Source organism: Lathyrus oleraceus, chromosome 3, assembly GCF_024323335.1.
Source record: "Lathyrus oleraceus cultivar Zhongwan6 chromosome 3, CAAS_Psat_ZW6_1.0, whole genome shotgun sequence".
Lineage (NCBI taxonomy): Eukaryota > Viridiplantae > Streptophyta > Magnoliopsida > Fabales > Fabaceae > Lathyrus > Lathyrus oleraceus.
This window is the reverse complement of record NC_066581.1, coordinates 388899317-388921048: the sequence shown is the minus strand read 5'-3', so window position 1 is coordinate 388921048 and position 21732 is coordinate 388899317.

The following is a 21732-nucleotide window of genomic DNA, read 5'->3' as shown; positions in this document are numbered from 1 at the left end:
GATTAACTCCTACAAAAGGCTCTACCAAGGTTCAAACCTGGTTTGTGTACATGGAATCCATTTTATATTTTCCTTTCCTTAGGTGAAAACTTTGTCAAGAAATGTATTATTTGTAGCAGTGAGTCAATGTCTATCTACGAAGCATCAAATCTATCAATCATGTTGATTTTAGTGATCATTGTAATAAATTGCTCATTAGTCAGGTTAACTTGTGCATTAAGGGCAACACAAAGTTTAGCCATCACTACTACAAATAATAAATTTTATGACAACGATTTCACCTCACGTATCGAAAAAACGAGGTATAATTCTTGGACGCACCATGATTTTTTTTTTCTATTCGATCAGTTTTGGTTGAAAATCCCAACAACTTCAATTTATGTTTTTATTTCAGTAAAAATGGCGCATTACTGAATATTTTATTTTTAATCTTAAAATAATCCACTTTTCACCACGGTTTTGATTTCAAACCGAGATGAATTTGTTTCTTTGATATATATATATATATATATATATATATATATATATATATATATATATATATATATATATATATATATATATATATATATATATATATATATATATATATATATATAACTTAGCTTGTAACAATCTATTTTACTTGTCTAAAAAACAACACAAACAGAACCCTAACGAATAACCTAAACAACGAGAATCCTAAATACATATCATCCTCAATAAAAAGATGATATGTGCTTAGGGATCTCTTTCTATACTTTCCAGAATTAAAAATACAAATAATTTCTTTCATTTCTTCTCCACAGTTCAGGTATGTCAAACATCACTACTCATGTTACATTAATGTTGTTGTTGTTATCGTTATTTATCGTTGTTTGTTGTTGTTGTTGCCGTTATTTATTATTGTTGTTGTTGTTGTTTGTTGTAGTTGTTGAGACCCAAAACCCTAGAGGTTTAATCTTTTTGTTGTTGTTGTTTAAAAATATTGATGTTATAGGTTAATTAATGATATTGTTATACTTTTGTTGAGAGATTGTTTTTTTGAGTTGTTGTTTTTCAGCTGTTGATGTTATTGTTGTTGATGTTATTGTTGTTGTTGTTGTTGTTGTTGTTTAGTTGTTCTACTTACCAAAGTTATTAAAAGATATATGTTGTAGTTTTATTATTGTTATTAAGTTTGAGTTTGAGTTTGAGATTAATATTGAGATTATGTTTTTGTGATTCTTTGTGCAGCTCTCATCTTGTTCCGTCGAGTTGAGTTATTATATCTAATGTAGATTGTTTGTTTCATTAACCCTCTTTGAACATATAACCTATTAAATTAATTTTGGAAATAATAATATGAAAAATTATGTTTTATTTGAGACATATCTTACACTAATAAAAGTTTTTTGAGTATTTTGTAACTCATTGTTCATCTCATGTTCTTTTATGGTTAAAATCTCTCAAATACTTATAGTTTTTGTTCAACTTCCTTTCATGCTTGTTAATTTTGTAAAACATTAAATCTTATACTTTTAAGAATGAATTAGTAGAAAAATAAGTGTTGAATAAAGAACTTGAAATATTGAAGAGACTCTAACAATTAAAGAACGTGAGATGAATGATGGTTATAGGATGCTCCAAAATTATCGATTAAGGATCTCCATGGGGATCGAACTCATGACCTTTAAACATTACTCGTCGGTTGAATAAAAACCGAGAGGTAAACTGGCACACGTTTTATGACGCTTTTCGATATTTGAAACTAAGGTAACACCTCATATCCTACCGAGGTTAAATGTTTTTTCATAATAATGCATGCTCTTAAATTTCTTAGCCATATGACTTGGTTTTCCACAATTGAAGCTGGAAGAAATTCCAATGTCATTTCTTTAAGATGGTGGTTATTTCCTAGCAATTAGAAAAACTGGGGCCTTGAAGGGTTCTCATTCCTAATTTGGTTCACAACATTGCGATCTAAAATCAAAACCAATGTACATTATTTTTTGGGTGATGTTCACTACACCATATGAACACCATAAAATGCATTTCGTATACTCCAGATTTTAAAATCTGGACGCGTTCATTCCATGACAGAATCACTTCATGACCGAGACACCCTTTTTTATCAAAAATTGGTCCAAATTCTAATCTTTGGATCATAGGTCTGAATTCCGATCTCCTGATTAACCCCATAATAATATTTTACACCATTTAATAGTAAGTAAATTTTTTAAACATTTTTTAATAAACTTACATTATAAGTCATATATAAATGAATCTCACAATAAACCATTCACATTTGTCACTCAATAGTTTGATCAAAATAGAATAACTATTATGTATATCTGAATGCAAAAATCTCAAAATATCAAATACAAAATGTCATAACCAATCCCACAAAAAATCATAATATAAAATATCAAAATATACAAAGTAAAAGGCAACTATTGCGTAGATATGACGCTCATGTTCCTCCTCTTCGGCGGTACTACAACACATGATGTTCTTTTCCTAAGATGGTCTGTAAAGTGACCATCTGAGGAATGTCTTCCTCAAACTCGCTCCTAGCTGTTGTCTCTCTCCCAATAGCCACAATTCCATGACACGTCAATAACACATCAACAAAATGGTATTTCCTTGTGTGTTCCTCTTCTAAAATCACCTGATGAGCTAGCCTCGAGGTACCTCCCTCTACATTCGGTGTCGTGTAAAGAGTGACACTCTATAAAACCATTGGATATATACGTATATCATACTTCATAAACGAGGAGTTGACATACAAATTTTTTCCCTATGAACTAGAGCATGTTGTAAACTATTTACATAATTGATACATATGTATCAAAAAAGGAAAAGGAATAAAAAACTTACCAATACAATGGAGTAAATCTTGAGATACGTGCAATATAAGGGAGTAGAGATGTGATAAGCATCAAATAAATGAATATAAGTTTTAGGAATGCATGAAAAATGATGGATCTGACTCTCTAAACGTAAATGAAGAAAAACTCTTTATTTCTCTATTTTTGGCCTTTTGCAAAAGTTAAAATGAGAAGGCAGAGGGAAGGCGCAAGTTTACTTAATCAGAAGCGTATAAATTTCTAATCTCCTTAAGAAATCCGAAAATTAGAATCCAAATTATTTTAGAAATATGTAGTTATGAGGTTAGACATAAATGTGATGTGTTAGGTGCGTTCAAAGTCTAATCTCCGTAATTAACTATACAGACTTCAAAGTTTGAATTTTTTAAATCTAGCTTTCGTGTGCTCTAGAGATGATATGTTGTATATTAAATTATTTGGAATTTATATATATATAATATATATATATATATATATATATAATATATATATATATATATATATATATATATATATATATATAATATATATATATATATATATATATATATATATATATATATATATATATATATATATATATATATATATATATTATATATATATATATATATATATATATATATATATATATATATTACTTGCCTTAAAACTGAAGGAGAATAGCGATCCAAATCGCAACGGAAATTAAAAAATTTCTCTTTAGTGATCCTTACGAATGGGCATGATCAATGATAGACTCGTTACCTCTTGTGGCGATTTAAACCTTTGATGCAGATCTAAGGAGTGATCACGAACGTTGAATGGTGACAACGCCTCTACTCAGTCCACACGAACAGATTCCTTCAATCTCAGTACTAGCTGCTACGAATGAAGGCTTTGAGTGAGTGAGAGAGAGAGAGAGAGAGAGAGAGAGAGAAATGAAATTTCATCTGATCAAATGTTGCTGCACAAGGGTTTTATTTATAGAACCACTTGTGTGGGTTGTAAGCTAAAAAGCCCACTTAAGTGTATGTGGCCCATATCTTATGATATACCAAAATCACTTAAGCGCGTGGTACCTTACCATATTTCGTATTCTACTTAAATGCATTGTACCTTACGGTGTTCTATAATTCACTTAAGTGCACTGTACCTTACGGTGTTCCTTATTTACTCTATCTCTCATCAATCCATCCTTTTGTGTGTGACCCTGTAGGTTTTTGCGGCATTGACAATTATATTAAATCATGTATTTAACATAGTAACAGAGTACTACGGATGCATGAATAAACAAAGAAAATTACTCTTCAAGAAGAGTGACTTTGATAATCTCCTCAGAAGACCAATTACGGAGAACTTCACCCGGGACCCTTGGGCGCACCCAATCGTCAATGTCGCAATCATTATCCTCATCTTCTTCATTGATTGCAGAGACTTGGGCGTACTGAATAATGCCAGCGCTGGAGAAAGTAATCGGCCCCTGACGAATCTGAGGCGTTGAAGTTGTAGAAGTCAATACTGGCTGATACCCAATCCCAAACTTGCCTTCCTTCATAGGTCGGGTACCGTATCGGTAGATACCTGAGTTAGCTATCCTAGCTAGTGGAATAACAAACAAAATGAGAACACTGCGGCAGTACCTGTTATGCAAGACATGCTAATGAATATGCAAATGCAATGACATGTTTATCAATTCCAAAAGGATATTCTACCCCTTGATTCCAGTCTCGCATTAGATACACAGTATAAGAAAAACCCCGACTAGAATCAAGAAGAAGATATAAACCCCTAGAAATAGATAAACATGTGTTAAATGATGTGAATGCAAAATGATGTGATGCAATACAGTGACGTGGAAATCAGGATTGTTGTATCTGCTTGAACAACTGTCAGGTCGCACTGTCTGAAGAGAAAACTACTGAGGAACAAATAAGAGATCAAAGTTCTGCTCCAAAAAATACCAGAAAACCGGGTTGGTTGAAGGTTAAGGTTTCCTGAATTTAGCTTGCCCCTCACTGGTAGGTTCTAAGAACAGAAGTTCGTCAGCTTCTAGCCCTTCAGTCCAGAATAATACGTTTACCACTCAAGGTTTGGCATTATTACGAGAGAAAAGACCTCCACTGACTCCCCTCAACAGGACATCCTAAAAGCAAGTTCCTAGTCTCGGGGTCCTCGGATTGAGCAACAAGAATGCGCCCACCAGAGCTAACATAACCGCGTCTCGGAGGAGAGGCCTCGACTGAGTCCTCGGGAAATGGTCACTAGAGTCGACGATTTCTACAGGAACATCATGTCGTTACGGAACACCCGTAGGACAGAATATATCCAAAATAAACCTCGTCTAGGTGTGGGTCTTCATGAACGACTTAACATAGCAACATGCCACGCAAGCCTCATGACTATCCACTCTAAAACCTATGTGTACGCTTAAGCCTGGGTAGTGGATTTATATCTCATAGAGCAACCCATCCCAACAAACAACCAACCCCACAGAGCCAACAGATACCGCAATCATATGTACACAATGCAATAAGATAAAGCAGATAAATGCTGAAAGTAAATAACTGTACAAAAGAATAAACACCCAACAAACAAGAAACCTCAAAAGCTAGGAGGGACTCGCATAGGGAAACCGGGTCCCCAGAAGAGTCGCCAACTGTCGCAACTGGGCAAAAAAACAACCGGCGAGGAAAAAGAAACAGAAGAGTCGCCACCGTTCGTTATTTATCCCAAAGGAGGGAAAGGAAACGATTGAAGAAAACCTGAAGAGAAGGAAAAGACAAGGTCTCATAACCAAATCTAGGGTTCGGGAGTCGATTATGCGAAGGGAAGGTATTAGCACCCCTACGCATCCGTAGTACTCTACGGGATCCACTCTTGTTGTTCTAGTCTAAAGGGTGTAGGTATATCTAAGGTACTATTTCCTAAGAGAAGGTCAAAAGAAAATGACTCGCAAGGATGTCGCATCCACTGCCTACGTATCTCATCTGAGTATGAGAATCAGAGTCTTCGTAGCTCGGCTACCTATGGGTTAAAGAGAAATGTGCTCGCTAAGACATCGCGTCTTATGCCTACGTATCTCATCTGGAATGAGAATCAGAGCAAAACGTAGTTCAGCTAACTACGGGAACAAGGGTCTCAATTGCAACTAGGGCAAAGGAAAGGGACGGTCTCGATCGCAACGAGGGTGAGAGAAAAGAATCGCAGCAAGGGCGAAAGCAAGCAAGGATTAGTTCTTAGTCTTCAGTCAAACTCGGCAAGACATCGCATCTCGTGCCTACGTATCTCATCTGAACATGAGAATCAGAGTTATCGTAGTTCGCCTAACTAGGGGTTAAGGATTTCTATCTGAACATGGACTTATAAAAGAGGACACCAGCTGTATCAAAGGAGGGTGGGCAGTGTGTTCAACGTCCTAGCAGTAGGTGTCGCAGCTCGTTGAATCGAGTCTTAGGCAATTACCTCTTTTCAATAGAACGGACTGACATGCCACAAGATCGGAGACGCACGGAAGGTCTAAAAGTGGGGAAGCTCTGCTCTAGAGTTGTCATGTAATATGGACCTATGTGTTAGGATTTACAAAGGGGAACATCTACCTAATGTTAGCATGCAAAGAATAAGGGAATTCTACCTATGTTATCATACAAAGGGTTCTACCTAATGGATGCTACCTAAACGGAACAAGAGTCGACGGATGGATCCCGTAGAGTACTACGGATGCGTAGGGGTGCTAATACCTTCCCTTCGCATAATCGACTCCCGAACCCTCGATTTGGTTGCGAGACCTTATCTTTTCATTCTCTTCAGGTTTTCTTTGATCGTTTCCTTTCCCTCCTTTGGGATAAATAACGAACGGTGACGACTCTTCTGTTCTCTTTTTTTTCGCCGATTGTTTTTCGCCTGGTTGCGACAGCTGGTGACTCTGCTGGGGAATTAAACTAAATAAGGTGGGGTCAGGACATCATCATCCCCCAAAAACATTTTAAAAATAACGAAAATTGGTACGTGAATTAATTAAAATAAAACAGAAGTCAAATTAAAATTCAACCAACCAAACTAGGTCAAAAATAAATCCAAAATAAATATCCAAGAAAAGGTCAGGTTGACCATGAGACAGTGGTCAACCTTCATCCCAAAAATCAAATGCTAACAATAATTTTAAGTCATAAAAATAAAATCAATAAAAAAAAGTGTGTTAAAATGGACCATTTAGAATACATAATTAAAATAAAATATTAATATTAAAAAAATACGAAAATAAAAATTATATAAAATTAAATAAAACGTTAAGAAAAGTGAAAAATATTTTTGGGTAATTTTATGGACGAAGAAAATATTTTAAATAAGAAAAAGAAATATGAAAATGGAAGAATTAATGGTGATGAACATGGTAAGCAAGCGTAGATATATCAAAAACATGGCCATGGAAGAGATGATTACCTAATGGAAAATATAAGTGGAATGGAATCTGATATGTGATGAAGCTTTGCCTCCTTGCCACCAAATTCTAATGCTCCTTTAGGGTTAGGGTTTCAGCTTCTTAAATAGGGTGGATTAGGTGTTCTCATGGGCTTTTTAATAAGTGATTTATCCATAAGAATAAAAGTGTGAAGTGAGGTGTAAAATATTGTTATTTTGGGCCAAACTTAAGTGAATGGATGTCCAATGCATGGCCAAAAAAGGTAAAAAAAACGTGATTGATTTGTGCAGCATGCTTAAAAAATCTGAATGGGCCAGCCAGACCCAAAATCTTCCTAGAAAATTAAGTCATGGTGCCCACTTTAAATGAATGTATCTCTCAAACCATGGATCCAAATGAGATGATTCCAAAAGGATGTGAAAGAGGACATGGCAAGGTACAATTGTTGTGAAGAAATTATTTTCAAATAATGCCTTGAAGTGCAAGAAAACTGGCCAAGAAGTCTTGACAAATTTTGAAGATTTTGGACTTAGAAATTTTTCTAAGTGTCCTACAAAAATGTCTCGCTCTGACTAAGCATAACTTTCTCAATTCTAATCCAAATGGAGAAAACTTTATATCTCTATAAAGCTTGGAACAAAAGGAACAACTTTCATATTGGAGAAATTTTCAAATGGGGCTTTTATGTTGATGAAAAATGGGCTTAAAGTGAGTGCAATAATCATGAAAACTTGCCCTAAATGGAAAGTCAACCATTTCCAAATTAAGTAACTTTTCCAATTCCTGATTAAATGATGAATCCATGATCCAACCTTGATCAAATTTCACATATAGGATCCCCTAGGCATGGATTTTGAGATTCCACTCTCAAAATATCATGAGTTGACTTTTCTGGCCCCACAGTTGACTTTTCCCAAACTGTCTGATTCCCGATTCCATTGATCAATTGAAGCACTTCTAGCTCAAATAAAGAGCTGATTTTTTTTATGTAGACCCTTGTGGACATATGGAGGGCCATGGAAAAGAGTTTCACCCAAAGAATCAGAAATAAACTGATTTTATACCAAACCCTAGTTTTAGGGCAAAATAATCAAGAACTGATTGCACTGATTGCCAATGGATCTTTCTGAGATGATTGTGAATCTTCCTAGGCCAAGATGCCTCTCTAATCATGACATGGATGAGCTCCTCTACTTCCAACCAAACATTTCCTGTTGCAGGTATCCATGAAACCCTAATTTCTGATTAAATCCAGATGAACACTCTGATAGCTTTGAATCCTTCACTGATGAACTGAGGACCATAATAAGATACTTGGACCCCCCTGAGACCCTTGAGACTTGTATACTTAGAAAATGAAGTCCAATTCTCAATCTTGCTTTGTGTGGGCTCCTTCTGTTAAGGAGTGATCGATTAAAACCTGATCTCCATGTCACCAATGCAGTATGCAATGAGTATGACCTAATATGATGCTAATGAAGTGTAAAACATAATCCCATGCTTCCAGGAAAAATGAAGGGTAAATTTTGGGGTATTACAGCTGCCCCTATTCAATCAACTAGAAACCCGAAAGGAAGATAGCAACGGCTTTCGCACTTTCGAGGTATCAAGTGATTGAATACGATAAAAGCCCGAAAATTTACACTGAATTGAAAAAAATGAAGTAGTGATGCCTGTCAGGATCGGAAAAAAGGTGGTCTTGAACAAAGAATCCGTCTGGTACGGTGAGAGTCGGTCTGAACACCGAAACAAGGAAGGTTAGCCTGAATTCCAAAATAAATGGTAACACAGAAATAACCATGGCCTGAATGCCGCTCATCAATCTGAATACTGGAAATGACTTCGATCTGAGCATCGGACGATACTTGATTATCAAACATCGGTCTGAACATCGGGAAACTGGCCTGAGCGCCACTTTGGTCTGAATATCGGAAAACAGGCCTGAATGCCACAAGTTGCGTCGACCTGAACGTCGGAAACTTCTTGGATCTGAACATCGGAAAACTGGCCTGAATGCCACAAGTTGCGTCGACCTGAACGTCGGAAACTTCTTCGATCTGAACATTGGAAAACTGGCCTGAATGCCACAAGTTGCGCCGACCTGAACGTCAGAAACTTCTTTGATCTGAACATCGGAAAACTGGCCTGAATGCCACTTCGGTCTGAATACCGGAAAACTGGCCTGAATGCCACTTTGGTCTGAATACCGGAGACTTTCATGCCTGTCAGTATCGACAGAAATATGGAAGATGATAATTGAGGCGACGCGTGGGCCAACGACCCCTGCTAGGAATAATAAAGGATAAGTCATGAATAACGTTCAGTCTGAGTACTGGAGACAAACTTCTGGCTTATCACTTGGGATACCGAGAATGTCTTATGCTTTACATGCGTATGTTTGAATTTTTCGATGGCGTAATGCTCCATGAAAATGGAAATGCTACGCAATTTGGGAGGATGCAATGCAATATGATTCTACATGCAGGGATGCAAAATGCTTGATTAGAGAGAACGCCAAGTTGAGGCAAGGAATTCGGCTGGGGAAATGATCACAATCTTTTGTACCCTAGCAATGTTGTTGGAGATACACAACACAATGAACTCTGTGGGGAAATTACCCGCCACACGGTGTTCTGGTAATAACAAAATACCGAGACTCTGACTGGGGAGAGAATGGCGATGAAAGCTTGCTGCTGAGGAGAACGACAATGGTTCTGGAAACCATAATCTATGAGAGAGACGACTCAGCTGGGGAGGCAGACACCGATACGGTACCGAGATTCTGCTTCAAGGGAAGAGACCATGGGTCTAGCGTCGAGATCATCAATCTGGCATCGAACTCTGAGGAGTAGCCGCTTCTGCTGGGAAGATACAGTCTGGCACTGTCAACTCCGCTGGGGATATACAGTCTGACACTGTCGACTCTACTGGGGAACGTATAGCCTGACACAATCGACTCCGCTGGTGAGTGTATAGCCTGAAACAAACGCTTGGGGAAGTACGGTAGTGAGAACCTGCTGGGGATCTTAAGGAAATGCCCCGAGTGTACCTGTTCTGAATAGACGATCCAAAACACTTAAAATTTACAGCAATTTTAAATGTTTATTAAGCATGTACCTGTAAAGCTCTTATGTTTCATGATGCAATGTTTATCAAAAATTCGGACGTCATTTTTGCAAACAAAACAGTAAAATGAAAATGAACACAGAGATATACTGAATAACATGATTTTATTGATTGAGTGGCCTCTGAATAGGCATTCACTTCAGGAAGCAATCCCTGGAAAGAGGTAAATGCACAACAGATAAAAATAAAAATTAATCTAATGGCAATGTGAAATGGATTTCTATCAGGTTCCAATCCTGCTATGATTCGCTCGTCTTCAAGATCCTCCAGATGATCAGCTTTCCGAAAAATGTGATTGGACTGTTTCCTATCCTTCAGAAGTTTCCGGTTATCGACACGAGATGATATTCAGAACTACTCAGAACGCAGCCATTTGCTTAATCCCTAACTTTTTCCTGGATCGCCCTTTTGAGTTTTTAATCCAGCGGGATACCCATTTTTGCCTAAGTTGCCCTTTCAGGTTTTCAACTTACCGGGTGTACAATCTTTTCATTTTTTAATCCCTAACTTTTGCCCGAACCTTTTTCTTTTTCTTGGTTCGCCGGGATGCCCATTTTTGCCTGGACTATTCTTTTTATTGTCCAGCGGGTCTATTTTATGCGAAGTATTTTTTAACTGCGTCTGAGTTCACCGGGAAAGTGAAGTCTTCACCATCCATAGTTGCAAGCATTAAGGCTCCACCATCAAAAATCTTGGTGACAATATATGGTCCATCATAGTTAAGAGTCCACTTGCCCCTGTGATCTGTCTGAGGAGGAAGGATCCTTTTCAACACCAAATCTATGACTTGGAAACATCGAGGATGCACTTTCTGATCAAAGGCTCTCTTCATCCGACTTTGATATAACTGCCCATGACAAATGGCTGCCATCCGCTTCTCTTCGATAAGACTCAACTCATTGAACCTTGTCCGAACCCATTCAGCTTCGTCTAACTTGACATCCAAAATGACTCTTAGAGAAGGAATCTCCACTTCAACAGGTAGGATTGCTTCCATACCATACACAAGGGAATAAGGGGTTGCCTCGGTCGATGTACGTACTGAAGTACGGTACCCATGCAAGGCGAAGGGTAGCATCTCATGCCAATATTTGTACTTAACGACCATCTTCTGCACAATCTTCTTTATGTTCTTATTTGCTGCCTCAACAGCACCGTTCATCTTAGGACGATAAGGGGAAGAGTTGTGATGTTGAATGTTGAAGTTATTGCATAACTCCTTCATCATTTTGTTATTGAGATTAGAACCATTATCAGTAATGATTCATTCGGGAACCTCATAACGATAAATGATTTCTTTCTTAATGAATCGGCCAACCACATGTCTGGTGACCTTCGCAAATGACGCTGCTTCGACCCACTTGGTGAAATAGTCGATGGCAACAAGGATGAAGCGATGCCCATTGGAAGCAGTCGACTAAATCTTTCCAATCATATCAATGCCCCACATGGAAAACGACCACCGCGAAGACATAACATTCAGAGGATTTGGCGGTACATGCACCTTATCAGCATAAATCTGGCATTTATGACACTTTCGAGCATATTTGGAATAATCAGATTCCATGGTCATCCAGTAACAACCCGCTCTCAACAATTTCTTAGCCATTGCATGTCCGCCGGCATGAGTACCGAAGGAGCCTTCATGAACTTCCTGCATTAACATGTCTGCTTCGTATCTATCCACGCATCTGAGCAAAACCATGTCAAAGTTCCTCTTATATAGCACATCATCTTTGTTCAAGAAGAAACTGCTTGCCAATCTTCTCAAAGTCTTTCTATCATTGTTGGATGCCCCTGCAGGGTACTCTTGATTCTTCAGAAAGCACTTGATGTCGTGATACCAGGGCTTGTCATCAACTACCAGTTCAACTGCAAACACATACGTGGCCCTATCAAGGCGCATAACATTGATCCTAGGAACATGGTTCCACCAAATCACCTTGATCATGGAGGATAGAGTAGCAAGAGCGTCTGCCATCTGGTTCTCATCACGAGGTATATGATACAGCCTTACTGTTGTGAAGAAAGTCAACAGTCTTCTCATGTAATCTCTATAGAGGACCTGATTAGGCTGGAGAGTATTCCAATCACCATTCACTTGATTGATCACTAGAGATGAATCTCTGATGATGTCTAGAGTTTTGATTCTCAAATCAATGGCTTGCTCAACTCCCAAGATACATGCTTCATACTCAGCTTCATTATTGGTGCACTCGAAAGTCAGACGAGCGGTGAAAGGCATGTGAGCACCTTTCGGAATGGTAATGACAGCACCAATTCCACTTCCTTTGGCATTGACGGCCCCATCAAACATTAAAGTCCACTTTTCATCTGGATCAGATCCCTCCTCAACAACTGGCTCTTCACAGTCTTTCATCTTAAGGAACATGATGTCTTCATCCGGAAAATCAAACTTCATCGGCTCATAATCATCAATCGGCTGCTGAGCAAGATAGTCTGACAGAATACTCCCTTTGATGGCTTTCTAGGATGTATACTGGATGTCGTACTCTGTCAGTACCATTTGCCAACGAGCAACCCTTCCAGTGAGAGCTGGCTTCTCAAATATATACTTGACTGGATCCATCTTGGAGATCAGTAAGGTTGTGTGAGTCAGCATGTATTGTCTCAATCGCTTAGCAGCCCATGCAAGTGCACAACATGTCTTTTCAAGCATTGAGTATCTCGACTCGCAATCTGTGAATTTTTTACTCAGGTAGTAGATGGCATGCTCTTTCCTACCTGTCTCGTCATGTTGACCGAGAACACAACCCATGGAATTATCAAGTACTGTCAAATACATAATCAGCGGTCTCCCTGGGACTAGAGGCATAAGGATTGGAGGATTCTGCAAATACTCTTGTATTTTTTCGAAAGCCCTTTGGCAATCATCATTCCACCTGATAGCCTGATCTTTTCTTAACAATTTGAATATTGGCTCACACGTGGATGTTAGGTAAGAGATGAACCTTGCAATGTAGTTCAACCTCCCTAAGAAACCACGGACTTGTTTTTCTGTTCTTGGCTCAGGCATTTCTTGTATCACTTTTACTTTGGCAGGATCCACCTCAATCCCTTTTTCACTAACAATAAAACCCAACAGTTTTCCAGATCTCACCCCGAAAGTACACTTGTTCGGATTAAGCCTCAACTTGAATTTCCTCAAACGCTCAAACAGTTTCTGTAAATTCACCAAATGTTCTTCTTCCGTCTGAGATTTGGCAATCATATCATCAACATAAACCTCGATTTCATGATGAATCATATCATGGAAAAAAGTTACCATAGCTCGTTGATATGTTGCCCCAGCATTTTTCAGACCAAACGACATCACCTTGTAGCAGAAGGTGCCCCATGGGGTTATGAAAGTCGTCTTCTCCATGTCTTCTGGTGCCATCTTAATTTGATTATAGCCAGAAAAGCCATCCATGAAGGAGAATACCGAGAACTGGGCCATGTTATCCACCAAAACGTCGATGTGAGGTAATGGGAAATCATCTTTAGGACTAGCTCTGTTCAGATCCCGGTAGTCAACACACATCCGCACCTTTCCATCCTTCTTAGGTACTGGAACGATATTTGCAACCCATCTGGATAATTTATAACTGCTAGGAACCCTGCGTCCAACTGTTTTTGCACTTCTTCCTTTATCTTGACAGCCATCTCTGGTCTTGTTCTTCTGAGCTTCTGCTTGACCGGAGGACAATCCTCTTTGAGAGGCAAACGATGTACCACAATATCTGTATCGAGCCCTGGCATGTCTTGATAAGACCAAGCGAAGATGTCAACATACTCTTACAGTAATTCAATCAGCCCCTTCTTCACATTAGCTTCCAAAGCAGCCCCTATCTTGATTTCTCTCTTGGCATCCTCGGTGCCGAGATTAATCACTTCAATAGACTCTTGATTTGGTTGAATGACCCTTTCCTCCTGTTTTAACAACCTGGCAAGTTCTTCAGGGAGTTCACAGTCTTCATCACCCACTTCTTCAGCTTGAAAGATTGGATTTTCAATGTTGAAGTGAGCCATAGCAGAACTGTTATCAATAAGATCTGGTGACGTGCATCTGCATGAGTGATTGTATGTGCTTATGAGTGTGAACAAGGAGTGAAAATTAAACAAAACATTGCCAAATATTTTTTTTAGATTTTTGAAAACTGCAAAAATAGAAAGACAGTGACCAAAATATTTGAATGCAAAAAGACGTCCTTTATTTATGATAAAAAATGCAGGTATCCACATAGATGAGCCCTACAATGAGTCATTACGCCCAGGGCGGAACGTTAGACTTAGATATGCATGAATAAACAAAGAAAATTACTCTTCAAGAAGAGTGACTTGGATAATCTCCTCAGAAGACCAATTGCGAAGAACTTCACCCGGAACCCTCGGGCGCACCCAGTCGTCAATGTCGCAATCACTATCCTCATCTTCTTCATTGATTGCAGAGACCTGGGCATACTGAATAATGCCAACGCTGGAGAAAGTAATCGGCCCCTGACGAATCTGAGGCGTTGAAGTTGTAGAAGTCAATACTGGCTGATACCCAATCCCAAACTTGCCTTCCTTCATAGGTAGGGCACCGTATCGGTGGATGCCTGAGTTAGCTATCCTAGCTAGTGGAATAACAAACAAAATGAGAACACTACGGCAATACCTGATATGCAAGACATGCTAATGAATATGCAAATGCAATGACATGTTTATCAATTCCAAAAGGATATTCTACCCCTTGATTCCAGTCTCGCATTAGATACACAGTATAAGAAAAACCCCGACTAGAATCAAGAAGAAGATATAAACCCCTAGAAATAGATAAACATGTGTTAAATGATGTGAATGCAAAATGATGTGATGCAATACAGTGACGTGGAAATCAGGATTGCTGTATCTGCTTGAACAACTGTCAGGTCGCACTGTCTGAAGAGAAAACTACTGAGGAACAAATAAGAGATCAAAGTTCTGCTCCAAAAAATACCAGAAAACCGGGTTGGTTGAAGGTTAAGGTTTCCTGAATTTAGCTTGCCCCTCACTGGTAGGTTCTAAGAACAGAAGTTCGTCAGCTTCTAGCCCTTCAGTCGAGAATAATACGTTTACCACTCAAGGTTTGGCATTATTACGAGAGAAAAGACCTCCACTGACTCCCCTCAACAGGACATCCTAAAAGCAAGTTCCCAGTCTCGGGGTCCTCGGATTGAGCAACAAGAATGCGCCCACCAGAGCTAACATAACCGCGTCTCGGAGGAGAGGCCTCGACTGAGTCCTCGGGAAATGGTCACTAGAGTCGACGATTTCTACAGGAACATCATGTCGTTACGGAACACCCGTAGGACAGAATATATCCAAAATAAACCTCGTCTAGGTGTGGGTCTTCATGAACGACTTAACATAGCAACATGCCACGCAAGCCTCATGACTATCCACTCTAAAACCTATGTGTACGCTTAAGCCTGGGTAGTGGACTTATCTCTCATAGAGCAACCCATCCCAACAAACAACCAACCCCACAGAGCCAACAGATACCGCAATCATATGTACACAATGCAATAAGATAAAGCAGATAAATGCTGAAAGTAAATAACTGTACAAAAGAATAAACACCCAACAAACAAGAAACCTCAAAAGCTAGGAGGGACTCGCATAGGGAAACCGGGTCCCCAGAAGAGTCGCCAGCTGTCGCAACTGGGCAAAAAAACAACCGGCGAGGAAAAAGAAATAGAAGAGTCGCCATCGTTCGTTATTTATCCCAAAGGAGGGAAAGGAAACGATCGAAGAAAACCTGAAGAGAAGGAAAAGACAAGGTCTCACAACCAAATCTAGGGTTCGGGAGTCGATTATGCGAAGGGAAGGTATTAGCACCCCTACGCATCCGTAGTACTCTACGGGATCCACTCTTGTTGTTCTAGTCTAAAGGGTGTAGGTATATCTAAGATACTATTTACTAAGAGAAGGTCAAAAGAAAATGACTCGCAAGGATGTCGCATCCACTCCATATGTATCTCATCTGAGTATGAGAATCAGAGTCTTCGTAGCTCGGCTACCTATGGGTTAAAGAGAAATGTGATCACTAAGACATCGCGTCTTATGCCTACGTATCTCATCTGGAATGAGAATCAGAGCAAAATATAGTTCAGCTAACTACGGGAACAAGGGTCTCGATTGCAACTAGGACAAGGGAAAGGGACGGTCTCGATCGCAACAAGGGTGAGAGAAAAGAATCGCAGCAAGGGCGAAAGCAAGCAAGGATTAGTTGTTAGTCATCAGTCAAACTCGGCAAGACATCACATCTCATGCCTACGTATCTCATATGAACATGAGAATCAGAGTTATCGTAGTTCGCCTAACTAGGGGTTAAGGATTGCTATCTGAACATGGACTTACAAAAGAGGACACCAACTATGTCAAAGGAGGGTGGGCAATGTGTTCAACGTCCTAGCAGTAGGTGTCGCAGCTCGCTGAATCGAGTCTTAGGCAGTTACCTCTTTGCAATAGAACGGACTGACATGCCATAAGATCGGAGACGCGCAGAAGGTCTAAAAGTGGGGAAGCTCTGCTCTAGAGTTGTCATGTAATGTGGATCTATGTGTTAGGATTTACAAAGGGGAACATCTACCTAATGTTAGCATGCAAAGAATAAGGGAATTCTACCTATGTTATCATACAAAGGGTTCTACCTAATGGGTGCTACCTAAACGAAACAAGAGTCGACGGATGGATCCCGTAGAGTACTACGGATGGGTAGGGGTTGTCGCATCTCGAAAAATACGACTCCTCGCGATGAAGGAATGGAAAAATATCGATAAAACCTTTAAGAAAATAGAATAATGGTCGTCGCAACCATATTCGGGTTCAGGAGTCGATTACACAAGGGGAAGGTATTAGCACCCCTCACGTCCGTTGTACTCAACGAGAACCTTTTAACCTAATTTTCTATTTGAATGTTAGTTTACTGTTATTTGCTTGCTTCGAGTAATTAGAATTGATGATAGATATGGGTGAAGACCTCAAAAGGAGAAAAGGGGAGGTTTTTTATTAGTGTGCTCGCGAAGATACAACAATCTCCTGCCTACGTATCTTTATGGTGCAATAAGGAAATCAGAGCATTCGTAGTTCGGGGAACTATGGTTTTGTTGGTGTCTTTTAATGAACGGCTGTGTAGATTGCGTTCTAAAGGCTAAACGCTAGCTTGTCTACTCTCGGCGGAGGCTTAAGCATTGGTTTGTTGTGCGCATTAGAAAGGATTAACAGTGTTCTTTCGAAAAGAATTTTGGTCATGCGGGGATGACAATGTTGAATTGATGTGTTTGATGTTTTTGGTTTCGATCGCGCGGGGACGAGAAGTTAGTTTGATTCATTAGGGTGTTTTGAAGAACGACGAAAGATTGAGCAATGTGGTGCACACCAATCGTCCAATTCTTTCGAGGAATAATAAGGCGAACGCCTTCTACTCCTTTTTCGTTCGAATTATTTTGAAAGTTTGTTCGTGGATGTTGAATATGCATGGTAGTGAGGCGTATGCCTCTTACTTGCTTATTCAAAGAATAATGAGGCGAGCGCCACCTATTCCCTTATCCAAGTTTATTTAAAATGTATTAATCGGAAGTCGATAATTTGTGCAATATGGCGAGCGCCACTTATTCAAATAATCGAGAGATGGCGAGGCGAACGCCTCCCATCTTTTATCATCCGAGGTTTAAATTGTAAAAGAGATGTTCTTTAAATGTTGTATTTGATTTGCAAAAATAGTTTGAATTTTGAATTGGTAGGTTTTGAAAAGTCGATGATTTGTGCAATATGGCGTGCGCCACTCGTTCAAATAATCACAGAATGGCGAGGCGAACGCCTCTCATTCAATCAATTGATGTTTAAGTTATTAAGTTTGTTTTCCGAAATTGGATTTGATCTAAGAGTTGATTTAAATTTATCCGATCGCGTTTTAATTTGATGACGAGAATTCGATCAATATGGCGTACGCCAATTATTCGAATAATCGAAGGATAATGAGGCGAACGCCTCCCATCCTCTTACTATCGGAAATTTAGAATTTAGAATGTTTTTAGAAATCATATTAATTTGGAAGATATGACTTGAACATTATGGTTTGATGTTTTAATCGGGTGACAAGAATTCGAGTAATATGGCGTACGCCAATCATTCGAGTAATTGAGAAATAGTGAAGCAGACGCTTCCTATGTTCTTTTTCATCCCAAGCTTTAAAATTTAAATATATTTTTAAAAATTATATCAGTTTAATTTGGAAAATGATTTGGATTTGTGCGATTAAAATTTTAATCGAAAGTCGACAATTTGAGCAATATGGCGAGCGCCAATCATTCAATTATTCGAGAGATGATGAGGCAAACGCCTCCCATTCTTTTTTCAACCGTTTTTATAAAAACATATTTATTTTTATTTTATCATTGTAAAATATATAATTATTTATGACATATAAAACATTTATTTTTAAAAAATCTTGATTTCATGTAATCATTATAAAAAGAATATAATTATTTATGACATATGGAATGTTTATTTTATTAAAAAAAACTTGATTTCATTTAATCATTATAAAAAGAATACAATTATTTTTTACCTATTACAATCCACAACAACCATGATTAGTGAGAACTTAAATCCAATATGAATGAAATGATAATAAATCCATATTCCTATTTTTCTATCATCAATCATTAATAAATATATTTTCCTAAAACAAACTCACTTACTAACACCAAACATTAGGACAAAATATACCCAAAAATAACAACAACAAAAAAAGTCAATGATAAACTTATAGCCAGTCCATGAACAAACCGAGTGAATTCATCCACCGACTCGACAAATTAGATCATCATGAAGCAAATGACTTGATTCTACAACAAACTCAAAATCATTATTAATATTTCTCACATCCACATGGAAAACACTTATTTTCTATCAGAAAACAAAAAGTATCATATAAAATGAACATATCTTCACCAACCAAAAATAGTTCCATTTTTTCAACAGTTGATATAACATTAGTTGATATAACGTTCATCTTTATGGAAAGAAAATGAAAACGCATGGTTATTTCTGGAATCTCAAACAAAATTAGTTTTCTTCTAAATATCATTTTAAAACAAGCTTTAAATAAAAATCTCACAAATCCATCAATAAACACACAAATTCATCATGAATCAAAACGATAAAAAAATAAATTTACCAAACGGAAGAGAAACGAGATGGAGGCCAGAGCTTTTTAATGGCGGTGGAAAAATAGGCGGTGGTTGCAAGGTCACATACAAAATCATTGTTGTTGTTGTTCTAGGAAGATGGAGATCCAAAGGTTGTGTTGCACGGAGGATGATGCTTGTTAGGTGGTAAATCTGCGGTTTTAGTTAAGGTGCCGGTAGGATTTCGCTGTGAGGTGAATGGTGTGAGCGGTGGATGCAGAAAGTGTGGAGGTTCGTCGGTGTATGGACGGAGATGAGTTGGAGGTTCAGCAGCCTTGATGTGAGGTTTGGGGGTTTTCGGTGTGAAAACGAAGAGGGTTATGCGGCGGTGTGTTGGGTAGTGGTCGAATTCTTCTGCCGGCGGAGGTGGTTAGTTGGAGACGCAAGGGTTTGTGAAGGTGAGGAGCGATTGGAGGTGGGTGTGGACGGAAGCGCAGTGGCTTTGTGGTTGTTTTGACAGTGATGATGGCTGTGGAGCTTTTAGTGGATGGAGAAGAAAAGCCTCAACAGATTTATTTTTTGCTTTTCTTTTCAAGAGAGGTGAGAGAGAAGAGAGTGTGAGAGATTTTGTGAGGATTTCAGAGAGTGATGAGTGGGTGAGTTGGAACGTGAGAGAGACGTGTGGTTATTAATGATGAGAGGATGAGGTGGTGTGGATAGAAAGAGACGTTGAGAGAGGGAGAGAGACGTTACGTGATAGCTGGCAAATGAAAGAGACGTGTGGGCATTATGAGTTGTCCAATTACAAGAGAAAAAAAAGAATCCAATGTTGATTAAATATATCTATTTGCAAACAATTTTATTATCTAGTATTAAAAATTAGTTATTAAAAAAAATCTTTAAACAGTAATTTAACTTAATAATAGTAATAATAATAAAACTCTAATTTGGATTTTAGACAAAGAAATAAAAGGATTAATTACAAATAAAAGTTGGATGTAAATTTGCTCGAAAAATTAAATCAAACACACTAAAATGATCAGCACAAAATATACTTATTGAAAAAATACAGCGTTTCCTCAAATTCTATAAATTTGCACCGGTCAAAAGGCTCAAGCGGATCAAAATGTAATCGAAACAGTCGCTTAAAAAATACAACGAGCACACCAGGTTAAACTACGTGAACAGTAGATTAATAATACTGGTGTCTGCAATTTTAAATTTGAAACTTTTTACCCGCTGATTTTGCATGTTCTTGAGTAACGATTTAACCAATTTGTCTCTATTCTCAATAAATTTATTCTGACTGATATTTCAGGTATTATTCATGATGAAATACATGTCATACTGTGCATATGATGCAAATTAAAAAATGAAGTCAGATTTACAAAAATTTAAATATGCCCGGAGAAAATTGAGGTATGACAGCTACCCCTATTTAATTACCTTGAACCAGAAAGTATGAATGACAACAGGCTTCGTACATTCATGGTGGAAGATAATTAAATACGAAAAGACCCGAATTTTGTCCTTTGAAATGCAAGGGAGAAATGCAGAAAGAAAATGCAGTGAGAAATACAGTAAGAAAAGTTATTATAAGGTAAAATGAAACAGTCAAGACTCTCTAGGAATCGTTAGAACAGTATCTTGGATGTCATAATCGAGATATTCCAATAATGGAATGATACCTCAACTGTATCTAAGACTTTTTGATAATATTAGAGCAGTATCTCAAAAAAGAAATCTGAAATGAGACTCTTCATATTGATGAAGCAGCATCTCAAATAGTAAAAATGTGATTCTCTGTATCGAGTCGAAGCAGCATCTTATATGATAGAATTAAGATATTCCAACAAGGGAAAGATACCTTAATTGAATCTAAGACTCTCCAAGGATATTAGAGCAGTATCTCTATGAAATCTGAAATGAGACTCTTCATATTGATGAAGCAGTATCTCAAACAATAAAAATGAGATTCTCTGTATCGAGTCGAAGCAGCATCTTATATGATAGAATTAAGATATTCCAACAAGGGAAAGATACCTTAATTGAATCTAAGACTCTCCGAGGATACTTAGAGCAGTACCTCTAAAAAAATCTGAAATGAGACTCTTCATATTGATGAAGCAGTATCTCAAACAGTAAAAATGAGATTCTCTGTATCGAGTCGAAGCAGCATCTTATATGATAGAATCAAGATATTCAAACAAGGGAAAGA